The sequence below is a fragment of the Hibiscus syriacus genome, unplaced genomic scaffold, assembly GCF_006381635.1.
Source record: "Hibiscus syriacus cultivar Baekdansim isolate YM2019G1 unplaced genomic scaffold, ASM638163v2 tig00110160_pilon, whole genome shotgun sequence".
Lineage (NCBI taxonomy): Eukaryota > Viridiplantae > Streptophyta > Magnoliopsida > Malvales > Malvaceae > Hibiscus > Hibiscus syriacus.
This window is the reverse complement of record NW_024062608.1, coordinates 1,849,728-1,859,709: the sequence shown is the minus strand read 5'-3', so window position 1 is coordinate 1,859,709 and position 9,982 is coordinate 1,849,728. Positions and strand designations below refer to the sequence as shown.

At 34.4% G+C, this 9,982-nt stretch overlaps 1 pseudogene; it reads right to left on the bottom strand.

Moving 5' to 3' along the window:
- Positions 1 to 345: 345 nt before the first annotated feature.
- Positions 346 to 7,751, bottom strand: LOC120216386 (annotated as a pseudogene).
- Between the last annotated feature and the right edge of the window lie 2,231 nt (positions 7,752 to 9,982).

The following is a 9,982-nucleotide window of genomic DNA, read 5'->3' as shown; positions in this document are numbered from 1 at the left end:
TTTTCATTCTTTACTTTAATATATTAAAATCTCTTTTATTTTTTAATAAATTATTATTATTATTATTATTATCCATTTCATGACTTTCAACGTCGTAGCAAAGACGCATGATTAAAATTTGATTATGAAGTTCAAAACGATTCTATACATCATTGATAATTGGCTACTTAGCTCACAACTCAGACACCCATAGTACACAATTACAAATTACCACACCAAATTCCGTTAGGAATGCCTAATCCACGAAGCACAAAACCTACGCTATAGTTACAGCTTCCCCTTTTCACTACAATGAAAATACCTACCTATTTAACTTATTATTTTAAGAGCTTGCTGCCTCTTCCCCACATGTCGGGAAGTTTCTACGTTTGTTACATCCTGAAGTCTAGGACGCATAGTGTATTGTTTGCGAAACAAGCAGCGATCTTGTCACCTTCCTTGTTCCAACAGACTTCAAATATTCCGCCGTTGCCAGTATATGTTTTTACAATCTTCCCTTCCTTCAAGGACCAGATGTGCATGACTTATCAAGAGATCCACTGGCTAGATACTCTCCATTTGGGCTAAATGCAACCGAGTATACGGGTCCCTACCATAACCAATCAATAAATGCGGTGAAAAAAGTGTAACACATTACACTCAACATTTTTGCCTAAATCATGCTTGATTAATTGGTCATTTCAGCATCGGCAATGCTAGTAGATCTTATGGTGCATAATTATAAAAGTATTTATAGTGTTGCCATCCTTTTACATAGAAGAAAGAAATAGATAACAGATTTGGGTTGGTACCTGTGTCCGTTCAAGCTGTAGATAAGCTTCCCTAGTTCCACATCCCACAGCTTCACAGGAGTCAAATGATGCACTACAAAAAAACAAAAAGACGAGCATGTCGAGAAGTTCATCTTTGAACTAAAAAGGATTTACTTTCACACCGAATAGCATGATAGTGAACAAAGAATGAATCAGACACGTGTTATCCTTCTCCTTTATCTCTCCCTTCTCTCTTCAGGTTCTTGCAATATCGTCGATCTGTAATAAAAAACTATAGCTCTTCCTATAAAAAAAAAACTATAGCTCTTTTAACTTTATCTAATCCTAGAACACTGCATCCTACATTGGAATCAACCAGTACAAGTTTACAAACAATGCCTTTGTCTCACAAGTCACGACCCACTCTTACATAGCGTGAAATATCAAATTAAAATTTTGAAAATTGTCATAAAATGTGTCCGGAAAGAGAAAAAAATAATGGAGATAAAGCGTGGAGAGAAAGCGACAAACATATAATTACCCTTCTTATCGGTAAGTTCAATCAAGTTCAAACTTGAAAAGACTAAATGTAAAGGACAGTATTTTGCTATTTGAGACAACCAAGTCAAGTGGGTCTATCAAGTGGCTTGAAATGTTAGACCTAATAAGAATCCATAACTTAATTTTACCTTGCAAGAACTAGTTGCTGGTTAGGATTGTTTGTCCCTGGCCCAGTAGGACTCCATCTGATGGCATATATCTCCTGCAGATCATTTGTTTAAAATTTCCCCTAAAATTACAAATATATGCACCAGGACATGCACAAACAAATTATATAAAGAAACTGAACCCAAAAGCACCTTTGAATGCTCCCTCAGATCATGAACATACTTGTCCTGCTTCATACACCATATCTGCATCAGGACTTGCTATTAGTTGAAACATATAAGAAAAAACTAATGAAAACTAATATAAAGCTGCATGGAATTGTTGTATTGCTTTGGTTTGGAGAGAACGTAATTGTAGACATTTCAAAGGTGTTGCTTCATCTGCGGGTAGCTTGGTTGATCAAATCAAGGGGGTGGTTCGGTTGAAATTTAGCGGTATGGAGGTTAACTCTAGAGGTCTAATAAATAGTGCCCTTTGTACAGCGTGGGGACTTGATAGTTAATATAGTTTGTTTACGAGTGTACAGATAAGTTTAGTTTAGGTGATTTTATATGTTTTGTGTAATGTGCTGATGGTGTTACCGTGGTTGAGTTTGGAATAAGAACAAATACCCAAAAAAAATAAATTATAAAGCTGCAGCAACATAAGAGAACCGGACGCAACACCAACAGAAATGAATGCATATCAATCCAAAAAGGTGGCATGTTATTTTAAAATTTATATACATGTATATATATATTTTCCAAAAGGAAAAAATCAGACTAGGTGAAACCAAACAAAACTGTATATTGTCATGAAGGATGTCTGCTAAGTAATGATAAAAGGATTGTATATACAACCTTTGCAGTAATATCATCAGAACAAGAGGCCAACAGTGAACCTGTAGGATCCCATTTGACGCAATTGACTTCACCCTGAAAAAGTTCGATACATGAAAAGAAGAGAGATAAAATTCAATTCAAAGCTTTATTTATCAAAACCCAAATCAAACATTGTTTTTCACTGCAAATTAAAGCCCATTGTTGGCAACTTATTGAAGCCATAAGGCTTGTTCATTGTTGTAAACTTACCTCGCAATTTGTTTTGCAGAAAAACAAGAGAGATTAGCAAATGAAAAATAAGTAGCTCCTAAAACATTCTCCTTTAAAGGAGAAAAGGATTTTAGAATTTAGAGACACTACCAAGACGTATAAACATTCATTTCACACAAACAAAAGCTATGAGATGCATTAGTATATCAGTTCAAGCATACAAGGGAAGTTAGGGTTTGAAATTTCCAGCTCAGATTGAACCTTGATCTCCAACCTAAGTGTTATTAAATCCTTCTTTATCATATGCACGTAACCAAAATTTAATCTAGATACAAGGGAAACAAAAAAAAGAGGGGTGGAGAAGAGATGAATTTATGGGGACATTACAGTAGAAGACAAGCATTTCATACAGCCTACAAGTTGCATCAAGATTAGAATTTTTAAAACCTAAAGCAATCAGGGTTAGGCATTTCCTGGTCAGTTTGAATCTTGTTTGGATCCAACAGTTAGCTTACTCTTTTGCATAAAACTAAAAGAACCAACCCAGAACGTTATGAGATTATGGACCATTAAGACCAGAAACAACCTGATGCCCTGCGAAGGTTTTAATAGGGCGTTTCTCCAATCTTGCAAACATATATCATATTATCAGTGGAGCTTGTTGCAAATGAAACATTGTTCCTCCAATCAACGTCAAGGGTTGGACCTAAAAGGTAAAAACGGTGAAACTCAGGGAAATGATTATCGGCTATGCAACCAAAAGCCATAGATTAAAGTTTAGTCCAATGGTCCACCTGAGTGAAATTCAAACTGCTGCTTCCATTCCTCTGCCTTCACATCCCACACAATTGCCGTTTTATCACAGCTTCCCGTAAGAAGATAATCACCCTTCTTGTTCCACTTCAGAGAAAATATAGGTCCTTTGTGTTTACTCAATGTAGTCCTTAGTTCGCCTAAACCAAGAAAAATTGAGTGAAAGAGAGAAAAAGGGGTCAAGGAAGATGGTTTAGAATTCTCACAAATCACTCCAAAATAGCAATGTAATTATACATAACTAAAAGTATAACAAGTTCAGTTAAAAACACAAATAAACCTCTTATTTTACCCGGGCAACCAGCTATTAATTTAATAAAAAAAGAATGTTATGAGCATAAAAAACACAGGGAAAAACTGAGTTGGTATATCTGAACATCTCAAAGGCTGGTTTAACAAAATAGATTTGTTGCCTTTAATTTCAGGGTATAGAATGGCATCAATAATATAACCCCACTTACCATTTGTAGTCCAAATCCTAGCTTGGCCATCATATGACCCTGTTGCAAGCAATGTCCCTTCACCCTGAATACAAGTAGGAAAAAGCAATTATACTTGTTCTATATTGAAAAGAATGACAATCAGATAGGCAAGTAGCTAAAGTGCAATTTATAGAATTTCCAAAATTTCACTCACTGCACAAGACAAATAAAAAGACACTTTAAATGGAATGTAGAGTGACAAACAAATAGGCAAGCACCTATATTCTACACTGCCATTTCTAGAATTTCCAGTTAAGTGCACTTACTGAGCAAGACCAACTAAAAATACACACTTTAGATAGAAATAATTGCTTCTTACAGAAAAAGACACCATTGAAGAGAAAAAGTATTTGGATTAGTTGTAATCCTTATGAACTGACCATCCATCAGAAAACAAACTGGTAAAAATGACATGGTCAACTTCCATTAAGCTTTAACAAACAAAACCATCCAAGGATGATAAAACAATTCCTTTGTTCCATCAACACCTGAATGTAAAAAAAAAATGGCTGCCACTCCAAATCCATCGCTCAAAGAACCAATGTTATATACAGTCATAACAACTGAGCTAATCAGGTTTATTATATGATCTTGAGAAAACCAGATCAAGTTTAACTGAAGAAGACTGCTGCAAAGCCAACCTAATTCCTGCAGCCAAGTATTCTAGGAAAACTAAGCAGGAAGTGTATTATCATAAAAAAAGTTACCAACTATTCTTGTTGTCTCTTCTTTGTGATATCAAGTCATTTCTTTTATTACATTAAATTTTATTAGTTCTCCTGCGTAGTGTCAGCTCTATGCCAAAGTATGTCAAATAAAGTGGCAATCCATAATCAAATTAAGTGAATGAGAAGATACAGTGTTGGGTCTGTTCTGTACTAAAAGGAACCAAAAATTAGTCAACAACTTAAGCCTCCAACAGTACTCACATTCCAATCAAGTGTAGTCACATCTTTGCTTTTCTCATTTGTTCTTCCTTTCACATGCTTCAGAACTAGAACATTTGAAGGACTGTTTTGTGCGTCAGATTGAAAAGCCCATCGGATATTGTCCAAATACGAGCCGTAAATCTCCAGATCTAGAAATTCATGCAATGAGAGTTCAGGAAGTGACATAAACAAAGAAACTTTATGAATGCACACAACACAGATTAAAGACACTCCACTATTCAGCAGCAGAGATTAAAACCCATGCTACACGCTTATCAATTACCCGGATGACATGTAAATTAACAGAAATCAGAAAACAAGAGAATCAATCATATATAATGGAACTCTTGGCAAAGAGCAGTGTGACCTCAGTTTGGTTTTCTGAAAGGCCTCAATCAGTATCAATAATAACAGTGTAAATAGGCATCTCTGATGGAGACGAAAACTTCAACTGTCCAGCCCCAGAACATATTAAACAACAATACACCTGACTACAGGTCCTATAGTCACATAACTGGAGAGTGCACAATTGCATTTCCATTTACAGACCACCTATCTGATGGGCAGGACTACTAAAATGGTTTGCTACCAATAAAGGCTTAACTTGTATCATTTTAGAACTTCTAATCTTGCTCATTGATCTAACACAAAAATACATCTCGTGTAGCAACACAAATCAACAAGCTTTGACAGAAGGGGGAAAAGGTAAAAATGAGTGGAAATGCATAAAGTAAAAATACATATGTAAAAGACCAAACTATCAATATAAGAAACACTTCATTACAGAAAAATACTCACCCTGATGCAAGAAGTGAACCAGTCGAGCTCCATGCACATGCACAAACCTGCAGTAATAAATGCTCAGAGAGAGAGAGGCGGAATAAATGTGCATATGTGCAAGTCCATGTTGGCACGTAAGAAGATTCAGAAAGGCTCAAACCTCAGAAGTGTGCCCTTCCAAAATGGTAACCTCAGAGCTAGGAATTTCACAAGCATCTTCAGATGCAGGGTTCGACGTAGTAGCAATATCCATAGGTTTCTGGTCCTACATAATGAGAAGCAATAAAAATTAAAATGAATGACCTGTCACACTGGTAACAGAGCTATTTTTCAAATATATATGAACAAAATTTCATGTGAATTGTCAATATTGATTTACACAAAAGGTCAAGGCTAATAGAAAGATACTGACATCAAAATAGGCATAAATATAACAAAGGAGTTTCTAACCTACAAAAGTTCCATTTTCTTCATGCGTAACAACATCCTTGTCTTCTTGATCCAAAACCATCTCTCTATAAGCAACTTCTTCCGGTTGCTTTTCTCTCTCCTTATTGCTTTCAGCCCTCCTTTCCATTTCACGTTCCTTCTCCTTTTCACGTTCCTTCTCCTTTTCGTGTCTTTCTTTCTCTCGCACTCGTCCACGCTCTCCTTCATGCTCCCGATCAACCTCTTTATCTTTATCCCTATCTTTGTTTTATCCTTTCGGATATTCTTCCTTTTCTCTTTTATCATTTGCCGCAATTGATTTACATCCTTTGTTATTATATCCAAAGGTTGCAAGAATGAGAAATCTTCATCCATTTCTGCATCATTCTACAAACACAAAGCAAATTGTGATGAGTATTTACATAATAGAATTAGCAAATAGAAATCACCTGATTCCCCCACCCATGAAAAAAATATCAATAATGAAGATAATGGTAATAATAAGGATCCTAACATTACTCAGGTTGGCTTCCATCTCCAAATACTGAAGTCCTTTCTGAACAAATGTGATAAGCGCACCAGGTGGAACCAAACTCCCATCGATAGTACACTTATTAATGCCTGCTTCATATCCTAAAGTAAATGCTGAATGCGTAAAACCTGCGGGCATTTGATAAGCAGAAGATGGTTCATTTGAAAGTTGAGAAACAATTGTGTATAACGAAGGATTCCTCTCCCAATTTTTCTCTACATAAAAATCACTATGTAAACAAATGTGAAAAAATAGCAAAATTGTTTCTTAGTTCTCTTAGAATTCAAATTTAGGCTCTGCTTGTTCTGAAGAAAGGAAATTGGAGGAAATAGAAAAAGGTGAGGAAAGAAAAAAAAATGATTCAAGTCAAATAAGTGTTTTCCTCCCACTTAGGTGATTTGTATTGGGCAGCTAATCAGGTTCTTGCAGCTAGCCACATCTTGTAAATTAACGAATGATAACATCTTTACATTTAATGATTTAAACACAGAAAACTAGAACATGCAGCGTACCTAAAGGTACTTAGCCATCCATTTTCCTTCCCTGCTATTTTCCTTCCACCAAAACAACGAAATAAAGAACCATTTTCCTTTCAAACTTTTTCTTTCCTAACTCTAGTCCTACCAAACAGTGATAATTCATAAACAAAATATGTATAGTATGTGTAGATTTTCAATTCAATACCATGAGTATGCAAAATGTGAACCAGGAGATGCCTACCTCAATCAGTGCAACTATTATATGTTATATTTTCAGAAAAAGACAGTTCATAAAGGGATTCTCATTTCAATATCCGGTGCCCTAGACAGTAGCATTGAATCATGGTAATAAATGCTATGAAATTCAAAATAACCACAATTACACTCTATATCCCTCTTTAATTAGAACCAAAAAGTTCTTCTGGACATCATAATGCCAGAAAGTAACCTCAAAATTACACTCTAATTAATAATTTTCCCCTTTTTTTCCTATTAGTTACAGGAGCAATGAAATAACTGCTTAAATTACAAGTTATTCGTTGAAAATACAGCAAAAAGGGGGAAATGCAATAAGTATAGAACTATAACGAAATAAAAACGAAAGAAAGAAAAAAAACAAAAATAGGGATCGCTGTAATGAGAGACTACAAATTAAAGGAAAATTTTGAAGTGACCTGATTCTTGAAGATAACGGAAGACGAGGTAATTCAACTCAACGGAGGTGATGGAGGTCATAGTTACGAAAGCCGCCTAATCCAACGGCTTCAATAGAAAGCTCAAACTATCATTAAGTGAGCGACCCAAGGCCTGAGAGAGAAGAAGAGCAAGGGAAATGTAAAAATAAATAAAAAGAGAGCCTCCTACTATTAGATTTTGCAGCAAGATAGAGATAAAGAGGGACGGAACGGAACGGAGAGACAAACGAGCGTTCTTTTTTTTAATTTATATAGAGTATCTATTAAATTTCCTTTATTAAAAGCTTTGTTTGTTTCATTAGGCTGGGCCTACTCCCGTATAGTATATCTATTTAGGCCCGAACTAGTTAGGATCAGTTAATTCCCCACAAGGCTCGTGCAGCTTAACGAGCCAATTTCAATAAAATTCAGGCTGGTTCGTGACTGGAATAACCCACTGTGGTCCATTACCAAATTCCCAACTGTACTAGTTAGCTATTCGATATCAACGTGAAAGACCACAACATCAAGCTCTTAAAACATGCAATAACAACTCACAAAAATCTTCCGCCAAGCACTTTGGCTCTCCCAATTCTGGGACATCATGTTGTCAAAGATTTAAAATATTATTCATCTTTTTCATTAAAATTATACAGTTAAAATTGTCACATAACATACTTTAGTTGATAAATATTTTCAACAGTGTTAAAAAAGTAGGATAACAGAGATAATCTTTAATAGTTTAAGGGTTAAAATTTGTCATAAAAAATAGACAAAGTTTCACAAAAATATGGGTAAAGTGTATAAATAGTCTCCCAACCAATGGTGGATCTAGAAAAAATTTTGAGTGTAGGCACATATATATTAATAATATAAATTTTTTTATATGATCAAATTTTAGGGTGAACATGTGTATATTAATGAAGAAAACTTCGAGTTTTAAAGAAGAAAATTCGAATTTTAGGAAATTTCAGGGTGGGAACGTGTCTACCATACTGTCAATGTACATCCGCCACTGTTCCCAACTATAGGGTGTTGCTTTATTAAGTCTCAAACTATTAAAAGTTATGAAATGGTCCCTTGAGTATAGAACATTGTTTTATTGAGACCCCAACTATTCATATGTTTCAAACTCGTCATTTTGTTAGAAAATTGACGACAATCTAAGTTGGACGTTAACATGTTAACTGTGATATGATGAAATATAATCTCAAAATCTCAAACAACTATCATATCACAATCAACATATCAACGTCCAACTCATATTGTCATCAAATTTTTTACGAAGAAAATGAATTTGGAACATATGAATAGTCATGTGATCATTTTATAACTTTTAATGGTTAGAGGACTGAACAAGACAATACCTTATAGTTGGAGTTCTATTTGTGTACTTTAAAATATAAATAAATCATTAAAGGAATAAATATATAATTAAATTTTATGAATTGATTCGTTTAGCAGTTTAAAAAAAGGTAAACTACACAGTTCCTCATTCTACTTTACTCTCTTTCCTATTTTGCTCACCGAACTTTTAATTTTTCTAATTTGCTCACTGAACTTTACATATTGAATTATTTTGCTCACTTTATTGTTAACTCTTTAACGGCATTATAATGTGGCACATGAATAAAAAGACGTTGTTTTGAAAAACTCAAATATACTATAAAACGACGTCATTTTGATGAGTAAAATATGAGATAGAGTAAAGTTTAATGACTCATTTTGTAATTTATCATTTTTCCTAATGACTCAACAATGAATTTAGAGCATCTTATATTGTCGTCAATTTTTTTTTAAATATGAATTTGGAACATATGAATAGTTATGTGATCAATTTATAACTTTTAATAGTCGAGAGACTCAACAAAGCAATACCTTATAGTTAGGAGACCATTTTGTAACTTTTAATGGTTGGGAGACTCAACAAAACAATACCTTATAGTTGGAGTACTATTTGTGTACTTTAAAATATAAATAAATCATTAAAGGGATAAATATATAATTAAATTTTATGAATTGATTCGTTTAGCAATTTAAAAAGGGTAAAGTACACGGTTCCTCATTCTACTTTACTCTCTCTCCTATTTTGTTCACCAATATTTTAATTTTTCTAATTTGCTCACTGAACTTTACTGATTGAATTATTTTTCCCACTTTATTGTTAACTCTTTAATGGCGTTATAATGTGGCACGTGAATCAAAACGACGATGTATTGAAAAACTCAAATATACTATAAAACGACGTCGTTTTGATGATTAAAATATGAGATAGAGTAAAGTTTAATGACTCATGGTGTAATTTATCATTTTGCCTTCTCTTCTCCATTTTATCTCCGCCGGTCACGACTTCATTTTCATTCCGCCCACCGTCGACCGCCGTAGATAGTGGTCGTTCGGTCCTAAAATGGG